This window comes from Pinus tabuliformis, chromosome 8 (assembly GCF_031772625.1).
Source record: "Pinus tabuliformis cultivar Carrire ecotype Pingquan chromosome 8, CPIR1, whole genome shotgun sequence".
In the NCBI taxonomy this organism is placed as follows: domain Eukaryota; kingdom Viridiplantae; phylum Streptophyta; class Pinopsida; order Pinales; family Pinaceae; genus Pinus; species Pinus tabuliformis.
Window position 1 is genome coordinate 1511988252 of NC_142294.1, and position 21674 is coordinate 1512009925.

The 21674-nt window shown below is 36.8% G+C and overlaps 1 pseudogene; it reads right to left on the minus strand.

Annotated features, from left to right (window-relative positions):
- Positions 1-300: 300 nt before the first annotated feature.
- The window catches only part of LOC149241627 (F-box protein PP2-B11-like), a 73763-nt pseudogene continuing 52389 nt past the window's right edge, over positions 301-21674 (minus strand).

A 21674-nucleotide genomic window follows, 5' to 3' on the forward strand; every position in this document is an offset into this window, starting at 1 on the left:
CCAACAAATCATTAATTTTCTCACAAAATTCCATCCCTTGATACTGGCCAAGTACCAAGTATCAAATGAAAAATCAAACTGATGACAAAGATCTGAACAAACCTGATGGTTTTGAGGCCATCGCCCAAAAAAAATTGTCATTAACACTTTAAGATAATGAAGCTAAGTACCAAGTATCAAATGAAAAATCAAATTGATGACAAAGATCTGAACAAACCTGATGGTTTTGATGCCATCGCCAAAAAAAAATTCTCATTAACACTTTAAGATAATGAAACTAAAGAGACTGAAACTCTGTCATTAAACACCAACACTACTATTTACTGGTTCAATCCCGACTCCATCTAAAAATAGCCCAGATTTCTGATTTTTCGACTCCACTTCTCTCATACTAACTTTAAACTGCATGTCAGAAGGACCATCTTCTCCTTCACTTGTTTTCACCATGAATTCGCCTGCCACTACTTCTATCCATTCACCATCATCATAAAAAAATATAATCAACACCACAATCATAATCATAATTATCATCGGAATTTTCTTTCTTCTTCACTTGGATTCTTATGAGCCTTTTTCCTTTTCATGAATACGCAGCTCGATTCCCTTTCCTGTCCATCTGGTCCTGGAACTGAAAACATAATTGGTAGTGCACTCCAGCCATAGGAATGCTTTGCAAATTTAAGCACAAAAACCACTTTGTACTCGGTATCCACAGGCAAAAGCCTGCAGTCGAATCGGCCAGAGACATCGAACCACCAAACCATCATTAACTCTGCAACCACCCTGAATCTGAACCCACAACAAAAGCATGAACAACTTTCATGTTAAACATACAATTTAATTAAATATACAATTTAATTCTAATTCTAATTAGAGCAACTATGAAATATATATCACAAAATACATCTCGCATTCGTTAGAAATTGTAATTATTCTAGCATGTCAAAGTAATTGTGATTATTCTAGCATGCCAGAGTAATAGTTATTTCATTTATATTTCAATGTTATTATTTTTATTTTGAAACATGAATAACTTTCATGTTAAACATACAATTTAATTAAATATACAATTGAATTAGAGCAACTATGAAATATATATCCCAAAATACATTTCACATTCGTTAGAAATTGTAATTATTCTAGCATGTCAGAGTAATAGTTATTTCATTTATATTTCAATGTTATTATTTTTATTTTGAAAGATTGTTTAGTTTTTACACAAAATGTATCTAAAATTTTGTCAAATGCAAAGTGTCAAATTGTTTGCTGATTTTGAATTAGAAATATCACGAGGATTCTGCAACATGCACAGCAGACAGAAAGACTTTAAGCGTTGTAGTGGGATATTGAAATTTTTGTTGTACCTCTTAATGCTTTTGGATAGTAAATGTTTCATGGGACTTTTGGAATTAATTTTGATGCAACTGATTTTGGGAAAATATATTTTTCATGCAAATGTTTGATGTAAGTTAATTCAATAGAAAACATATTAAATGTCAAAGGGGTTTGTAGTTTTGGTTTCATTGTGTTTGTCTTCTATTATTTTTCTTCCAGTGAAAACCAAGATAAAAATCAACTATGAAGTTAATGCTTACAGTTCAAGCAATTCATTTTCTTGGTTTTTCTAATTAATCTCATAATATATACTATTTGTAAATTATATTTTACTATAAAAGTTTTATTTTACAAGTGCACGACGACCTCAGTGATTTCTCACAAATGAGCTTAAGATTGAATGTCTTAGATCCTATGGCTTACTTAACCCTTTGTTGGTAAACGTATTTCCATTGATATCATAGTGATTCTCACAAACGAGCTTAAGATTGAATGTCTTAGATCCTATGGCTTACTTAACCCTTTGTTGGTAAAGGTATTTCCATTGATATCATAACAGATCATGTGGTATGAGACATAGATTTTATAAATTGATGGTAATTATACTTTTCTTTAAAGTTTTAGTTCCATAATGATGCATTAATATATGTTATTTCCACATGAGATTTTAAGATTGTATAAAACTAAGTATAAAAACTACAATCTCACATTCAAAAGTATAAAACTAAGTCTAAAACTAACCATAACTTTAGGGCAAGTACATATCCTCCCTGGAGCATATCAAATATCGCATCCCTACTCTCTGTAGTTTAATTACATCTCCTATACAATACATACAATCATCGCATATTCCCTAAGCCTAGACACAGAAGGGAAAACAAACCTTTTTTTTCAATCGAATAAATTACGCATAAAGCAACTCTGAGGCTTACATAGTTTTGCGTAGGGAATTAAGAAAGCTAAATGATTACATAGATACTTGAGCCGAGTGAAGAGTTTTATTGTCTCCTGAATCCATTAAACGTTGAGGAGTTATGCTTCCAAGTTCAGTTTGACATTCGATAGGATGACCTACCTATTAATTTATATGTGACCTAGACATATGTTGGTGGTTAGATTCTGATGTTTTTCCTTGCTTTGATTTCAGGACTGTGAGGAAGTTGCACTTCCTCCCGTGGACAAAAAAATGGTCGTTTCTTCTTAGATTTCCAGAAGATTTCGAATATGTCCATGCATCCACCGAAACCAAGCTAGGTTACAATTGTTGAGGCGAAGTTGGTTCCAGATGACTTGAATTTGATAGATTGCAAATTTATGAATATTTATGAATATATGTGTATCATCTAAGCCTCAAGGTTATAACCGGTATGAAGGTATTTGACACTGTCCAACAGAGACTGCTAACTTAATTCAAGAAGAACCAACCCTATATGGGTTGTAGTGTAGAACCAAACTTAAATTTACAGTAACAAATAAATACTAACCAACACTAGCAATTGTATGTCAAACTACAAGACTTAAAACTATTGTATACAACCCTAGTCGGTCCACAGAAATCATGTAGTAGTTCATGAATACCTAGTAAAAACCATAGCCATACTAAAACTAAGAAAGTTTCAACCAACAGGGTTCCTCCAATGCATCTTGAAGGAAATCCCTAAAAAACACTAGGTCGAGAAAAGGAAGACTCTCAAATATTGTGCACCTTTCTTAGGAGATAGAAGCCGAGAGAAACCCCTTCAAACTTTTCCAGTAATCCTTCCATCAAATTGTAATTGCATATTGCTTGGCTTCAACGATTCCAACAACCCACGCAATAAGAAATGCATGCATCCACGAAGCACTGCTTTGCTTATAATAGATGGAGTGGTGATGGATAACATGTAAAATAAATATTTAATGACAATTTGAGGCGCTCATCCACGAAACCTTGCCCGTATTCCTCCATGTGTACAATCCTAGATGGAGTGGCAGAGTAATAAAGCATAAAACATAATATTTAGTGACATGGTAATGAATAACAAGTACAATAAATATTTAATGACAATGTGAAACGATCAACCAAGAAACCTTGCTCTTATTCCTCCACATTGCCATATATTACTCCATGTTTTAGCATGCAAAACATGGCAAAATGAACCATAATAGGTACAATAAATATTAGTATTGAAAATAGGTACAATAAAATAACCACCTTGCCACTCAAAGCATAAGGATTTCATAAATTTAATTTCAAGAAATATGTATTACATTTGTTATTTTCTCTCAAAATGATCTGTTTTTTATAAATTTATATATTCCCTTTCATTCAATAAGAACTAACAATCTATTACCAAAATTCTTTATATATTTTAGATTACAAAATCATTTTATATAATAATTTGAACTAATCCCTAGCTTTTTAAATTGTACACAATGAGAAAAGGATATATGTACACCAAATCAAGCCCTAGAGTGATGACCTTATGAAAATGGATCTCAGATATCATATAGAACATATGCATTTAAACAATTGATTAAAATATTATTCGAATCATCACAAATGTTATAATAATAAATCAAAAATAAAAATATAAACAGATATGTGGGTCACTAACATGTTAATGTAAACGATGAACAGATTAAGAACTTTTATTATTATATGAAAATATATGAAATATATGAGGTCTTATATCATTTATGAAATTGATGGACAGGTTAATGAAACTACAGATACCTGTTATTTGGAATTGGACACATGTTATCAATGTTTTGAAATGGATAATCACCTTATTTTGAAATACACCTTTCCACTACTATGACAAATGTATGTGTAAGGTTTTGTAACCCTCCTACTCTTGTTATGGTAGGTGTGTGTAATGTTTTGTAGTCTTCCCATTCTCGTTAATCTTGATAGGTGTCAATTAACAAATAGCATGGTAAACTTTTAATCAACCTTTGTAAAATTTAAATTCAAACAAGGTTAATCATGTGATTTATATATACATGGAAGTTAGTGGTGTGAATTCCATACATTGATATTGTGGAAACAACGAGAATATACTGGCATCTTTAAATTTAAACTCTCCAATGAATTTTTTTAATTAGTAAAATTATTAAAGTTCCCAATTCCAATAGGGGGGACAACCACATTTACCAATGTGGTTGATATACTTCGATAAGTGTACATGAAGCATATATACAACCACATTTTTCAATGTGATTGATATACGCTAATAGGATTATATCAACCACATTAATAATTATTATGTGTATTTTTTTAAACAACAACAACTTATGATTATTAATAACTATATAAATAATAACAACCATATTCTTATATATTTATATATATTATTATATGATTATTATATTAATATTAATATAAAATTATAAGAATACTAATAACAATTATATAGTATTATTATTTTTTTTGTAAACATTGTAGAGCTCTCTATATTTACTCTTTTAAGAAAATTTTACAAACATGTTCCCCTGCTAGTCACCTGCCCGAAGGAAACCAAGTGACCACTAGTCAGCATTATACCCACTCCAAAATTTGAATAAGTTCATCAAAAACCACCTGCTTCTCAAGATCGTATCCTTATTGTCTTTAAATAGCATAACAAAATTACTTATTTTCTGCATCTAAAAACATTCAAAGACAAAACACAGATTTCAAACCAAGAACTAATCCTCATCAGAGGATGCTATCTATATTGAAGCCTTCGCATAAGAACTTCGCACCTTCACCCCAGGGCTTGGAAACTCACGTCCCTGTGACAGTTTCCACTTTATCTCTAATAGAGTCTTCTCAATCCGACCCAATGCAAGATTATTCCTGTAGGTTTGGATCTATATTGTCGCAAGGTTTTTCAGTTTTTCCGCCCATACGGGATCTGGCTCCTTGCTCCTTTCCTACTTGTCCAGAACTTCCCCTTCCATGTGTTCCTGGTGAAGAGTCATGGCTCAAGATACGACGTGTTTCATGATCCAATATTGTTGCAGAGTCTTTTTGAAAAGCGATTGTCTGCTGCTTGTAGTTCCCGGGTCCTATAGTATTCCTTCCCATTCATCCATCGGTATGTCTCTACACCTGAGGTTATTTCTCAAATCTCTCTCCCAACTCCAGATTTGATCTCTAACCTCCTTTAGGTTGCCCTCCATGTATGAGTCTATGATTTTCTTCATTTTCTCTCCATCAGGTATCCTGCCCCTTTTCTTCCCTGCGCTTCTGATGCCTGCTTCTTTTTTAACCGTCCTCTTGTTGTGCCTCGGAGCCATTCTTCTTTTCTTCTGATTCTTAGCTCTCTTTGCCTATAGCTTTTCGTTCTGGTTTGCAGTTGCACCCTGTTCTAGGGCAAGACCTATCACAGAATAAGCACAATTGTCAGTGTTATAAATTATGTTTGCATTTTTATCCAGGGAATTTTTGCCCCCCCTCTTCTTGATCCCACTCCTACATTTTCCCACCCTCTAAAATTCTTCCCTTTGGTTTCCTTCCCTTTTAGGCAATACTATGGCCTCTCTGATACTTTTGGTTTCAGGATACCCTTGTTTACCCCGACTTGTGCTATGCATGCTAAAATCCCTTTCCTGAGTCGTGTGCTTAGTATTTCTCAAGAGTTCACTCCTCACGCTAATAGGGTTACATGCCCCTTTCCCAGTTTTGGTTTTCTTAGTACTATTAGTCAGATTATGGTTGTTTGTAGTTCCGCCCCTCACTATGAGGTGCCACTCATTCCTCCCTCATTTTTTGGTTTTCCCATCCCCTCTGTCATTGTTCAACATGACATGCAAACTTCCTAGATTGTTATTTACCAAGACGTCAATTCTACTGTGGGGGTCCAGTGAATTTGGGCTCTGCGAGCCTCTCCCTCACCTTACCCTTATTTTTATCTTTCTTTCCAGCCTTGGCCCCCAAGGACTCTTTACCGTAAAATTCTTTTTTATCTCTACAATTTCTACCGTAATTTCTATTATCAACCCTAATCTACATAACATTCTTCATCCCTACTCTATATTTCAAGCTGGTTATTTCTTCATAGGGTGGGAGAGGGAGTGGCACATACCCTTTTACCATCCTTCACTTTGATGCCACCTTCGACTCCTACTTAATGTCTGCTCTTTTGATCTCACCACCTTTCTCCTTACTCATCTGCATGCCAAGTGCCTATTTTACCTTTTCCTTAGGCTTTATCCCTTTGTCATTTTCCCTTTGTAATTTTACCACCAACTGTCCTCCCTTCAATCCTTCCTTGGCACACCTCCCTTCCCACCTACCTTGGGATGCTGCCCACCTATCATGTCTGTCGTCGTTCATTTATTACTTTCCTCTCTGAGCTACTCTTGCCATCCAATTTCTGACTCCACTCTGCCACTTGGTGCTAGTTTGATGCCCATCCTCCAACTTGCTGTCCTGCCCTCTCCTCTTCCATTCCTTTCCATCTCTGTCCCCGATCTCTCCGAGCCTGTCCTTCTTTGGCCCCCCTCCGTCATCCTACTCAGCTTCGTCCTTGTGTCTATCCTTTTTTGTTCCATTTCTAACCTATTCTGTCCCGCTTGCATCTGCCCTTGTCCTTCATCACTCCCATCAACTCTGAGCGAATTCTCTATATGATCGCTTTGGCACCTGTCTTTTTCTACTGCCTGAATCAGTTGTCGCATTTCCTCTTTCTGGAAAACCTCTTCCATGCTCACGTCCAATTGTTGCTCTCTGTTCCAGCATCCCCAGTTCACAAGGAGGTCTGCCAAAGCATTTCCTTTTCACTTCACATGGGACGGTGTGGTGTATGCTACCTTCCTCAATTGTTGGCTTATTTCGGTTATTACCCATGCCGTCCACCAACTTTTACTCAGTTTTTTGGCTGGTACTCCTTGCTAGAGTTGTTTAATTGTTTCTATCACTAGCATCGAGTCGCCTTTAATCTGCAGGCTTCGGTATCCTTCCCTGGCTGCTATTTCTAATCCCCTGTTCAAATGCGTGGAATTCTACCTCGTTGTTGGTGGCGATTCCATAGTCCATTACATAGACCCATTTGATCTCCCCTCCATCATCTCTGAATATCCCTCCCATTCCAGCCTCCCCTACGTTGCCTTTTTTCGCGCCATCCAAGTTTAGCTCAGTGAATCCCTGTGGTGGGTTCCTATAGCATTCTTCGGCTCTTGCATTTCCAACCTTGTGTTCCCTTCCTGTCATGTTTGTGTTTTTTACTTTGATTTGTAGGCAGTTCATAATGCAGGTCTCCGTTTCTTCCTTCTTCCAGTCTGCCTTGTTCCAGTTTTCAAGGATTACTATTTCTCTTATGATTTTCATGGTTTGGCTCCATATTTCCTCTTTGCCTTTTTCATCTTCCCTGAATATCACCCGCTTTCTTGCCTTCCATAGGTTCCATAGGAGGAAACCGATGGATAGATTTGAAGCTCGATTCAATATTTTGTTGCAGTACGTCTTGCTGCTCCATTTCTCTATTGTTGTTCTTATGCTACCTGTGTTTTTGTCATGAATCTCAAAGAGCTGATGGTGGTTTTGCCACAAGTTGTTGCTAACGCTACAGGAATTTGCAACGTGCTCCATGGTTTCTTTTTGGTTCTGGCACAGGGCGCAGTGCGAGGGTCCATGCGTCCCCTTTCTTCTCAGTTGGTCCTAGGTTAAGGCATGCCCGTGCAGCAATATGCAGGTAAAAAGCGCCATTTTTGGCCACGTTTTTAACTGCCATATTCTATCCCATTTTTTGTGTCTAGTTTTCTGGTTCTTCCAACCTTTATATGATATCCTTCTGAGATAGTAAACATACCTTTTATGTGTTTACCCCATCTTATTATATCTAGTCCTTCTTTGATTGCAATTTTTCTTGTTTCCATTTCATTTTAGTAATTTATCCATTGTTCTATTTCTGGTGCTTCGTGCCAGTGATTCTTCATTTTCCATTTTCTCCAGTAGTTGTCCTGTTCCGGTAACCAGTAATTTTTGACTGCATCTTCCTCCATTTGGGTGGTGTACTATTGAATGTCTTGGAGTTGAGGTTCCTGATTGAGGGTTCCTCTCTATTGCCACGCCTCCTACCAAAAGTTTACTTTGTCGCCTTCCCTAATTTCCCAGAAACCATGCTCTCTTATCAGGTCGTTGTTTAGACTTGCAAGGTTCCAGATGGATGAACCTTTCTTTTTTGATTGATTTCGAAGTTTGCCTTCAGGTGACCTTGCCATTTCGTATTTCTTTTCCCATAATGATTTCCATAGATCTTCCCCTCCTTGAATCCACCTCCACCATAATTTTTCACCCATGACTTGGTTTAATATGTAAGGGTCTCTTAGACCTAAGCCCCCTTCTGTGACAGATTTGCTTAGCCATGTCCAAGAGAGCAAATCCCACTTTTTTGTTTTGCTTGTTCCTTGCCATAGAAATTTTTTGAAAATTTCCACCATTTTCTGACATATGGTTTTAGGAATCGCTTGACTCGCCATTTGATAAATTGGTATAGCTTGGAGTTTAGACTTCAGGAGGATGAGGTGACTCGATATATTTAGTGTTCTAAACATCCAATTGTCCATTCTTTTTCAAAATTTTCCTATCAAGCCTTTCCAATTCTATATTCTATTTTACTTGTCGTTGAACTGTACTCCTAGGTATTTAGTTGGGAGCTTTCCAATTCTGAACCCCATTGTTCTGGATAAGAATGCTTGAGCCAACATTGGGGTATTAAAGAAGAATATTTCTATTTTTTCCTTATTTACCTCTGTTCTTGATGCGTTTGTGAATTCTTCAAGGATTTCGACTAGTTTCTTTGCTTCCTTCAGATTCGCTTGACTATACATCATTACGTCATCTACAAATTCTTGATGTGTAATGGTTAATTCTTCCCCCCATAATCTAAGATCTTTAATTTCTCCAATTCTTACTCTTGCTTTTATTAATCTACCTAAACCATCCACTGCTATTATAAATAGGAATGATGACAGTGGGTCTCCCTGTCTGAGCCCATGGGATGGCTTGAAGGTTTCTGTTGGTGTTCCATTCAGCAGTATGGACATTCTTGGAGTGGATATCATTGAAATTATCCATTCAATCCATCTGTCATCAAACCCATATGCTTTTAGGATTATTTGGAGGTATTCCTGGCAGAGTTTGTCGTAGGATTTTGCTAAGTCGAGTTTGATCATCATTCCTTTGTTTCTCAACTTCTTCAATGAATGTATCACCTCTTGAGTGACTATGATCCCATCCACTATCTGTCTCCCTTTCACAAACCCTGTTTGTTCTTTTGCTATCAGTTCCGAAAGTATTGGTTGTAATCTTTTTACCATGATGGTGGCTAGAATTTTATAAATTATATTTCAAAGGGCTATTGGTCTAAAGCCATGAGGTTCATCAGCGTTTTCTACCTTTGGTATTAATGCTAGAAAAGTTTCATTCCATGTTGGGTGTATTCTTTTATTACATCTTGATTCTTCCACTGCATTTACAATGTCTTGTTTCATAAAGCTCCATGTTGCTTGGAAGAACTCTGTTGTAAATCCATCTGAGCCTGGGGCTTTATTCCTGGCCATAGTCTTCACTGTATCCTCTACCTCTTTCTCAGTGATTACCCTTAGGAGGGCCATGTTTTGCTCCATGTTTACCTTTTTAGGAATGTATTGACTTATTTTCTTATCTCCTCTTCTCTATTGCTTTGTGTCTCTGTCAATATGGCTTCGAAGTGTTGTATCAATAGTTTTTCTATTTCCTCTTTCTGATTTTACTTTTGCCTTGGGTATTTTTTAGGGAGAAAAATCTATTCTGCTACCTGTGTTGCTGCATGGCTCTGTGGAAGAATTTTGTGTTCCTTTCCCCCTCTTTTAGCCATTGTACTCTTGTCTCCATAGAATTTCCTCCTGTTTTCTTCTCTTCTCCAATTTGGTTAGCACCCCTTCTTCTTCCTGCGCTAGCTCCTCTGGTCTCCCTTCTTCTATTATTTTTTGTTATATCCTTTTCATGTATGTTTGCAGCTTTCCTTAGTCCTTTTGAATGTTACCAAATTATTCTCTGTTCCATTTCCTAATTTTGCCTTTTAACTCCTTTAATCTTAATTGGAGTGTGTGTATCTTGTTCTTTCCTTTTATTTACTCTTCACTACTCTGCCACCAGTTTTCCATTTTTTCTATGAGGGTTGGGTCTCGCAGCCAAAAGGCTTCAAACCTAAATGGTCTATTCTGGTTTTGTTTATTCATGGAAATTTCAAGTTTTTTCGGCCATTGGTCTAATTCGTGGCATGGTAGGATAGTTGCTTCATAGGATATATCTTTCCCAAGAAAGTGTGTCGTTCCTATGAACCTATCCAATCTGAAGGCTATATGCCTGCTACCTCCTCTTCTATTATTACAAGTATATTTTCCATTAATGGTGTTTATATCAATCATTTTTAGGGCTACCTGGGTTTCCCTGAATCTTTCCATGTCTTCATCCTCCCGTTGCAGTCCTCCCTTCTTTTCCTCGGTAGAGGTGATCATATTGAAATCTCCCGCTATCACCCATAGTTTTTTTGTGTGCAATTTTCCTAATCATTGCAGATGTCTTAGGAATGCCTTTCTTTCCACCGATATATGAGGCCCATAAACCGTCGATACTAAGAACTACTCTTTATGTCCTATCATTCTGAATCTCCCTGAGAGGATCCTCTTAATTCCTATCCAATGGTCTACAATAACTTCTGTAGGGTTCCATAAGATTGCAAAACCCCCTGCACTCCCTTTTGCATCAAGTGTCATGCATTCATAAGTGGGCTTGATTTTTTAAGAATCTCCTCCATCCCCCCCCCCCCCAACATTATTTTTGTTTCTTGAAGCAACATGATTTTGGGTTTTTCACCTTTAATCCTTTTTTCCAAGTACCTTTGCTTACCCTTGTTTTTAAGCCCCCTAATATTCCATGATGTAATTATCATTGAGAAGGTGGGGTGGTTTGGTGAAAGACCGCTGAGAGTAGTACTACTCTTCCTGTATTAACTAGCATTTCTCCCATTACTTGTATTGACTCCTGGAGATTCTTTCTTCCTATTTTTTCCCCTCCTCTTCCTTTACTTTGTTGCTCTTGGCTGTTGTCAAGTTGTATTCCTAACTACTCATTCATTCCTATGGTTCCTTGCTCCTGTTTTTATTTATATTTTTGGAATATTTCCTTGTATAATGTTTTATCCTCTTCTAGGATAAACTTCTCATCCATATTCCTCCACTTGTCCAGTAGTTTCCTCAGAATTTATTCTTCTATTATTGGGTCTTCCCCTTTACTGATATCTATTTTAATTACTTAATTTTCCTATTTATCCTTCTTTTATTTTCTTCCCTTTTCCCCTATTTCTCTTTGGGTTTTCTATTTAGTGTTGTTTGTTTCTTGATTTATTCTGCCTTCATGTTCTTTTTCCTCTTGGTAGTCCATGAATCAGGTTTCTTCGTCTTCTTCTTCTACCTGCAAGATTTCAAACGTGTTCACCTCATTTGCTTTAGCTGGTTATTCTTTTCTTCCTTCCTTAGGGGTTTCCTTTGCAGGACTTTTCCTGGCTTTGATCTCTTCAAGTCCTTCATTGTCTTCTGCGTTTTTCCTCTGTTTCTTAGTCTTTCTTTCTTCCTCCTTGGCATTTAAGGGGCATTCCTTGTAAAGGTGCCCATATTCATGGAATTTTATGCATCTAAACGTTATGTGTTCGTAATCCAAAGCCTGTTACCACACCTCTTCATGGTATTCTAGTTCTACTGCTCCTAGTATGGGGTTCACAATGTTCATGTATACGCAGATTCTTGCATAGGAGGTATATATTTCTTTCTTAGTTGATTCCGCTATTTTAACAAAGCTACCTATGGTGTTCCCTATTCCTTCCAGGATCTTTGGGTCCCAAAAATCCATGGGTAGTCCAAACAGTCTGACCCATATGGGTGCTGCTAGGAATTTCTCTTTATCTGGGTTGTAGCATTCCTCCCAATACCTCATAAATAAACCTGCATTACTATGGAAATATGGGCCATTTTCAAATACGTTTTCTTTGTCTTGCAGGTTTGAGAAGATTACCGTAAAGAATCTGTGTGCGCCTAGCTTCAGCTCTATGTGACCACATGGCTGCCATTTCTTCTAGATCCATCTTGTCAGGTCTTTCTCAAATGGCCAGACATCAATAAACTTGCATATTAATGCATGGTCTTTCATGTAACTTTGGTAACCCTTGAGTTTGTTCATAAGGATAACAAATCTCAGTCTTTCTATTGCACATGGCAGGCATTTTCCTTTGCTCCTTGCCCACCATCTTGCTCCAAGGACTGGTTCTGGTGTCCTTTCCTCATCCTCCAGTTTGCTATTACTTGTTCCCTCGCCCGCTGTTACATCTCTGTAGGAGGGGATCTCTCCCCTCCTGGCCTCCTCTCTCCTTTTTGTGCCTCTTGTCCGCTTTTGTTTTCCATGCCTATCTACTTGTTTTTGAGGTTTTCTGCACGGCCTACCTCATGGCCACGAGGTCATTAGGGTTGTAGAGCTCCGAGAATCCCTCATCTGATTTTTTGACTTTATATAATTATATTGTATTATTATTATAATAATATAATATATTTATTATTATATTATAATAATAATAATATTATAATTATAATTATGAAAATAATATTAATCATAATAATAACTAGCTCAAATAAGAAAACTAATATAGTGAAGATTAGAATGAACTCTCATGGGCTCCATAGTGAAATAGGTCGTTGGGCAGTTCCTAAAACACCATGGATGGAAAGGATCTACCATCTCTGTGAGAATAGGAACATCAAGGATGAAAACCACTTCCTCTTAGAGTGCCCTGCGTACAACCACATTAGATCTCAGTTTCATAATCTTTGTTGCAATACTGACCTTCCTAGCCTTTTACGATGTCAAAATTATAGTGAGCTCGGGAGGCTTCTCTCCAAGCTCTTTGAGCATAGGAATAAAATCTTAAATCAAACTAAATAATTTGTTTCTTTAGGTCTGATAGACCAAAGTTTGGTCTCAGTGGACGTTAACCATCATCATCATCATCATCATCAATAATATAATAATATAATAATTATTATATTATTATAATAATAATATAAAATAATAATAATAATAATAATAACAATTTTGTTGAATTATTATTATAATAATATAATATATTTATTATAATAATAATATTAACTCATAATAGTAATATTAATTAATAATAATAATAACGGATAATAATATTATATTATATAATAATATAACAATATAATTCTTTTTTTGTTTCTTGTGTAAGCTTTCTAGTTCCTTTTTCTATTAATATTTCCTGAAAATAAGTATATCTTTAACAAAAATTGCAGGTGGCTTCAACCTACTTGCAAGAAACCAGCTTTGTTGGCCACCTATCTGCATTGAATGATATCCAAAATTTAAAAAGAGTTTTCGTTACCATCTGAGCTACATTGACAACTTTATCTACTATAAACTTCATATTAAAATAGTAAATGCTAACCCTCATATAAACAAAATTCTACTTAAAGACCTACTTCATTCATCTGATGAGTCCATCGGGGCTGGGGCTTTCACGCTAGAGCCCGGGATTTCGCTTCTTTTCATATCCTAAATGCTCTATTCAATCTTATTTACTGTGAGGTTATTTCGGTACAGTTGCATTGGATAGATTGGATCTCCCTTTGCAAATCCTTCATGCTTGGCTCAACTGATCTGGCATCCTCTGGTTCCTCTCTTTCCTTATAAGTTGTCATTGCTCAGGCTAAGATATTCTTCATGACCCAGTACTATTGATTTATTTGGCAGAACAGCGTTTGAAATCCTATGGTATTCCCGGAGTCTTTAACCATTGTTTCTCATTGTTATATCCCCACCCCGATTTCTACCCCAATTACTGCCTTTCATCCCATGGCCTTCGACAAGGTCTAGGCTCGGCTCAGGTTGGAGAATAAGTAGCCTTGCCGCTAGATCAAATAAGGCATATGACCCTCCACACCTAACTATGACTCCTTCCTTCCCAGGCCACAGACTCCACCATAACAGTTTGATAAGTTTGATTCTACCACCATTGTGGAAACGTCAAAGGACATCCTAGTGGGCCACAATACCTCGAGACCTATCTACCCTAAGACCAATACTAGTGTTCCCAAACCCCCTTTCCCCAGTGGCATTCCAGAAGAATTTTCTTTAGGTTAATAGGTTATAACCCCAAGAGCAACAGAAGGTCTCTACTATGTCTGCTTCCTAGGGTATCATTTCCATTAACCAACATTCCTCTTTTAAAATCATATTTTCCAAATAGTTGAGAATGGGAGCGAGAGAACATACTAGTTCTTGCAGACAAAAATTGGTTTCAGCTTGACGTCCTCTAGCCCACCACTTCCACCACCTTCAGCATCACGTCCTGACTTCTCACTCTGCATGCAAATGCCTCCTAGCCTAATTGTCCTACCTTTTAGTTTCCCTAGCTAGCTGCCCCGCCTGTCTTCCGAACAACTCCACGTGCCTTCATTCTCGTTTCACCACCCATTCCCTCATTTTATTTTCTCGAGATGGGGTTCCCCTGACATCTCCATAATTTCCCTTCATAACTCCTCTCTTACTGTTGGCTGCTCCATCCACATTGCCATTTGCCAACTGTCATTTCCTACCCACTACCACACTTGACACTTGGCCTCCTTCTCTCCCCTCGGCCCTCATCTACATTTGCCTCTGCCCTGCACTGCCTACTGCCCCACTAACCTTCACCTGCTCTCATGGCCTGATGACGTCTGCTTCTCCCTTTTCCCTTCGAGCCAACTGGGTGAATGATCCCCCCTTGGCCCCCCACGTCCTATGTCCCTCCTCACCTTCCTTTAATGCATCCTACTTTCACATGTCGATCCTGCCCCGATCGGGGGTCATAATATAATAATATAATTATTATTATAATAATAATATAATAGTTATAATAATAATAATAATAATAATAATAATTGTTATTATTATTATTATTATTATTATATATTATAATTATTAATATATTATAATAATAATAATAACAATTATATTGTATTATTATTATAATAATATCATATTATTATTACCCAAGGGATTATGAACCCCATAGAATAATATTAAACAAAAGGCCTAATATCATAAATCAAAGGTATACAAACCCTAAGATAAATATTAAAATTACTAAAATAAACATGGTTAAATTAATAAAGCCTAAGAATTAATATTTTAAAATCAAGGGAATAATAAACCAAAGGAATTATTAATATTATAAACACAAGTAACTAATAAACCCAACCGTTTAATATTATAAACCCAAGAAATTAGTGAAACCAAGGGATAATTATTAAAAACCTAAGGGATCAAGAAGTGCAAGGGATCGATATTACAAACACAAGAGATTATTAAATTTGACCATGATTGATATTATAAACCCAAGTTAGTAATAAACCCAAAGGATTAATACTAAAACCCCAAGGGATTATGAACCCAAGGAAATAATATTAAACCCAAGGCACTAATACTATAAACCCAACATTGGTAAACACTAATATAAATATTAGAAACACTAAAATAAACATAGTTTATTTTCATGGTGAGACAATCCTTGTCAAAATGCGACATTCAACCATGGTTGATCATGGTTTGCTATGATTTACAATGGTTGGCTATTATTGACAATGGTTGATCATGATTGATATTATAAACATAAGGGAATAATAAACCCAATGGATTTATATTATAAACACAAAGGAATAATAAACCCGAGAAATTAATACTAAAACCCCAAAGGATTATGAACCCAAGGGAATAATATTAAACCCAAGGAACTAATATTATAAACCCAATGTATATAAAACATAAGATAAATATTAGAAAAACTAAAATAAACATGTTTGACCATAGTTTATTTTCATATTGAGACAATCCTTATCACAATTCCATGCTCGACCATGGTTGACTTCATAATAAACCATGGTTGACCGTGGAATAATAAACCCAAGTGGTTCATATTATAAACCCAAAGGAACAATAAACCCAATGGATTAACACTAAAACCCCAAGGGATTATCAACCTAAGGGAATAATATTAAACCCAAGGGGCTAATATTATTAACCCAAGGTATATAAACCCAAAGTGGAGACAATTTGTTTCATAATGTGCGACCAGACCATGATTGACCACAATTGACCATGGTTGGTTATGGTTGACCATGATTGATATTATAAACAAAGTTTATAATAAACCCAACGGAATAATATTAAACCCAAGGGACTAATATTAAAAACCCAACATTGGTAAAACCAAATATAAATATTACAAACACTAAAATAAACATGCTTTATTTTCATGGTGAGACAATCTTTGTCACAATTCGACATTCAACCATGGTTGACCATGGTTGGCTATGATTGATAATGGTTTACCATCATTGATATTATAAATTTAAGGGAATAATAAACACAACGGATTGATATTATAAACCAAAAGTTACAATAAAACCAAGGGATTAATACTAAAACCCCAAGGGATTATGAACCCAAGGGAATAATATTAAACCCAAAGGACTAATATTATAAACCCAAATATAAATACTACAAATGCTAAAATAAACATGTTTTATTTTCATGATGAGACAATCCTTGTCACAATGCAACATTCAAACATCGTTAACCATGGTTGGCTATGATTGACAATAGTTTACCATAATTGATATTATAAATCTAAGGGAATAATAAACCCAAGGGATTGATATTATACACCCAAAGGAATAATAAACCTGAGGGATTATGAACCCAAGGGAATAATATTAAACCCAAGGGACTAATATTATAAACCCAACATTGGTAAACCCAAATATAAATATTAAAAACACTAAAATAAACATGGTTTATGTTCATGGTCGGACAATCCTTGTCAAAATGCGACATTCAACCATGGTTGACCATGGTTGGCTATGATTGACAATGGTTGACCATGATTGATATTATAAACCTAAGGGAATAATAAACCAAGGTATTGATATCAGAAACCCAAAAGAATAATAAACCCAACAGATTACTACTAAAACCCCAAGAGATTATGAACCCAAGGGAATAATATTAAACATAAGGGACTAATATTATAATCCCAACGTATATAAAACCTAAGATAGATATAATAAACACTAAAATAAATGTGATTGACCATCGTTGATTTTCATATTGAGACCATCCTTATCACAATTCCATGTTGGACCATGCTTGACATGATAATAAACCATGGTTAACTCAGGAATAATAAACCCAAGAAATTGATATTATAAACCCAAATAACAATAAACCCAAGGGATTAATACTAAAACCCCAAGGGATTATGAACCTAAGGGAATAATATTAAACGAAAGGGACTAATATTATAAGCTTAGGGTATACAAACCCTAAGATAAATATTAAAAATACTAAAAAAACATGGTTCATTAATAAACCCTAAGAATTAATATTTTAAACTCAAATGATTAATAAACCAAAGCGATTATTAATATTATAAACCCAAGGAAAAATAAACCCAAGGGATCAATACAAAAACCTGAAGGGATTATGAATGTAAGGGAATAATATTGAAGACAAGGGACTAATATTAAACACAAGGTATATAAACCCTAAGTGGAGACAATTTTTTTCATAATGTAAGATCGGACCATGATTGACCATGGTTGGTTATAGTTGAACATGATTGATATTATAAACCCAAGTTAATAATAAACCCAAGGGATTGATATTATGAACCCAAGGGAAACATACACCCAAGGGATTATGAACCCAAGGGAATAATATTAAACAGAAGGGAATAATATTAAACCCAAGGGACTACTATTAAAAACCCAGCATTGGTAAACACAAATATAAGTGTTACTAACACTAAAATAAACATGGTTTATTTTCATGGTGAGACAATCCTTGTCACAATGCGACATTCAAACATGGTTGAACATGGTTTGATATGATTGAAAATGGTTGACCATCATTGATATTACAAACCTAAGGGAATAATACACCTAAGAGATTGATATTATAAACCCAAAGCAGTAATAAACCCAAGGGAATAATACTAAAACCCCAAGGGATTACAAACCCAAGGGAATAATATTTAACCCAAGGGCCTAATATTTTTTACCCAACACTGATAAACCCAAATATAAATACTACAAACACTAAAATAAACATGGTTTATTTTGAACATTAAGCTAGCCGACAAGAGAGAGAGAGAGGAAAACCTCTAAGATTTTTTACGAAGGACGAACCCGGGATCGAACCTGCGGCACTCATGGCCATATACAAATTGCTTCAATCTTCTCCGGCCGCAGACCCTTCGTCTGCCGCCTCCGTTCACCTCTGCGGAACCAGTGAAGGCAAGGTATTGCTCGGGCCAATGGCATCTCAGGCAGATCCGAAGGTGAAGCTCGCGGTGCCCAGCGTAAGGAATACGTGGCATCAGCCATCCCCTCTGCCAGAACATGGGATCGAGAAGGCCGAGCCCAAGAAGGAGACCGAATGGTGTTTGAATCTCAATCAGATACAGAGATCTGAAAGGAATGAATGGCTTAAGCAATGCTTAAATGTAGCCGGTCGAATCGAACTTAGGATGGCTAGGGCTTCAATCATCAGCGCCGCCGACACAGGGCACACCACCGAAGGAGCAGAAATCGCAGGGAGTTCTTGCACGAATCCACGCAACAGAATAGCTGAATCGATTTCATTGTCATGGATCTGGTTTCCCTATGCGACCGATCGGTTCTCGGTGGCAGATCGACTCTCCTCCAGGTCACGAACGAGCCCCCAACATCTGCTCCAGGGGTTTGTACACAGTGAGTCGTTTTCATTTCATACAACAGGGGATGGCATGGTCGACGCAACTCACCATTGCCCAGATCTGCAAACAAACACACAGTACCAAATCGTTTTTGAATTGTTAATTCAGCATAAAGGCCTGAAAGATGCGATCTGGCCGGAAGCAATCGCGGGTAAAGGAGGGGTATCAACTCGCCTCTGAACAGATCGGGAAACCCAACTTGTTTCGGTCATGCTTCAAGATAAAGACCACAGGAGCGAACCACAACGCAGGGATACAGATCTGGCTCAACAAAGAATCCACAGCACCGATCTAACCCATGCAGATGCAGATCTGATTCAGATCTTCATCAAATTGCTTGAAGGAAAACACTACTGCATGCGGCTGAGGAAGGCAACAAGCATCCAGGAGTTAAAAAATGAAATACAGGGCCGCCATGGAATCCCAGAACGATTACAAAACCTCATTTATTCAGGGTACAATCTGCAAGATAACAAAACCCCGCAGCATTATGGCATAGCAAATGATTCAACCATTAATCTAACCCTCCGACTGCGTGGCGGAAGCTCTGGAACCAACTCTAAAAATACAGGTTCCTTTCGGGATGCAATAAAAGGAAAGGAAGAAAAAAGGGGAAGCAAAGCAGCACCAACAACAGAATTGCCAGGACCCTACATCATCGAGCAAAAGCCAGAATCACCAACTCTTCAGGTATCTATACCAGAGGTAAATAACCTATATAATGATTTATCAAATACTGCAGTCATATGTAGATTCAATGGATTCTGGCCAAAATCAAATGCCCTGCATCAATGGATCTACACAACATGGACATCTAACTGCGAAATTTACCTCTGCCCTAAGGGGTTTTTCATAGTTAGTTTTGATACAGAACAGGAAAGAGACAGTATTATTAAACAGGGGCCATGGTTCTGGGGCAGTGCTGCCCTCTTCACAACCCCCTGGTTCTCGGGATTTGATGCTAATACAATGAAAGTCTCAACCATGCCTGTATGGGTGAGGCTTCACGGGCTCCCACTGCATTTCTGGGATCATAAAGTGCTAACCGCCATTGGGAATACTCTAGGGAAATTCCTAAAAATGGATGAAGACAGAGCAGTCAGGGGTATCTTCACTTTCGCCAGAATATGCGTAGAAGTGGATCTGAGTCAAGGGCTACCAGACCACATCACGCTAAATTTCAACAATACCCAATGGATACAACAGCTCGACTACGAAAACACAGCATTCCGGTGCAGGAACTGTTTGCAGACAGGGCATCTCCAAAATGAGTGTCCAGCAGCTCGAAAGGACACTAGGAAAACTAAGAAACAACAAAAAAAACCCAAAGGCTGGCAAAACACAGAGCCATTGGAAGAAGAGGACATCAAGGAGGACCCTCCAGAGAACCACATGGAACCAGAACCACAAATGGGACAGAAGCAAACACAGGAAGCAAAAAACCTTTCTACTCATACGGGGCTGATCATTACAGATCTACATCAAGAGCTGCAAATGGAAGTTAGTGGCATAAAGAGAACCCATAGCTCGGTGGGCTCAGAATCAGACAAAGAACAACAAATGATCACCATGGGAAACCAGCTAGCTACAACTACACCCACAGCTGATTCGGGAGGATGGCACCGGGTAGAGAAGAAGAAGGGAAGAAAAGAATAGGTTTGCTGGAACTTTTTTTATTTTTTCTGTTACTCTGTTGGATCCTGTCCTTATAGGATTATTCACCTGCTATTCAGTGTTATTTTCCTTGTTATGCTGCATGTTATTACAGGATCAACCATCTGCATATGCCTATGGCATCTACAAAATGTAATTTTATCAATTTATGAATAAAATTACGATTTTTTCCTAGGGGAAAAAAAAAACATGGTTTATTTTCATGGTGAGACAATCCTTGTCACAATGCAACATTCAACCATGGTTGGTTATGACTAACAATGGTTGACCATGATTGATACTATAAACCTAAGTGAATAATAAACCCAAGGGATTGATAATATAAAACCAAAGGGATAATAAACCTAAGGGATTAATATTAAAACCCTAAGGGATTATGAACCCAAGGGAATAATATTAAACCCAAAGGAGTAATATTATAAACATAACATTAGTAAACGCAGATATAAATATTACAGAAACTAAAATAAACATGGTTTATTTTCATGGTGAGGCAATCCTATCACAATGTGACATTCAACCGTGGTTGACCATGGTTGGCTATGATTGAAAATGGCTAACCATGTTTGATATTATAAACCTAAGGGAATAATAAACCCAAGGGATTGATATCAGAAACCCAAAGGAATAATAAACCCAAGGGATTAATACTAAAACCCCAAGGGATTATGAACCTGAGGGAATGATATTAAACCCAAGGGACTAATATTATAAACCCAATGTATGTAAACCCTAAGATAAATATTATAAACACTAAGGTAAACATGATCAACCATCGTTGATTTTCATATTGAGACAATCCTTATCACAATTCCATGTTGGACCATGGTTGGCATCATAATAAACCTTGGTTGA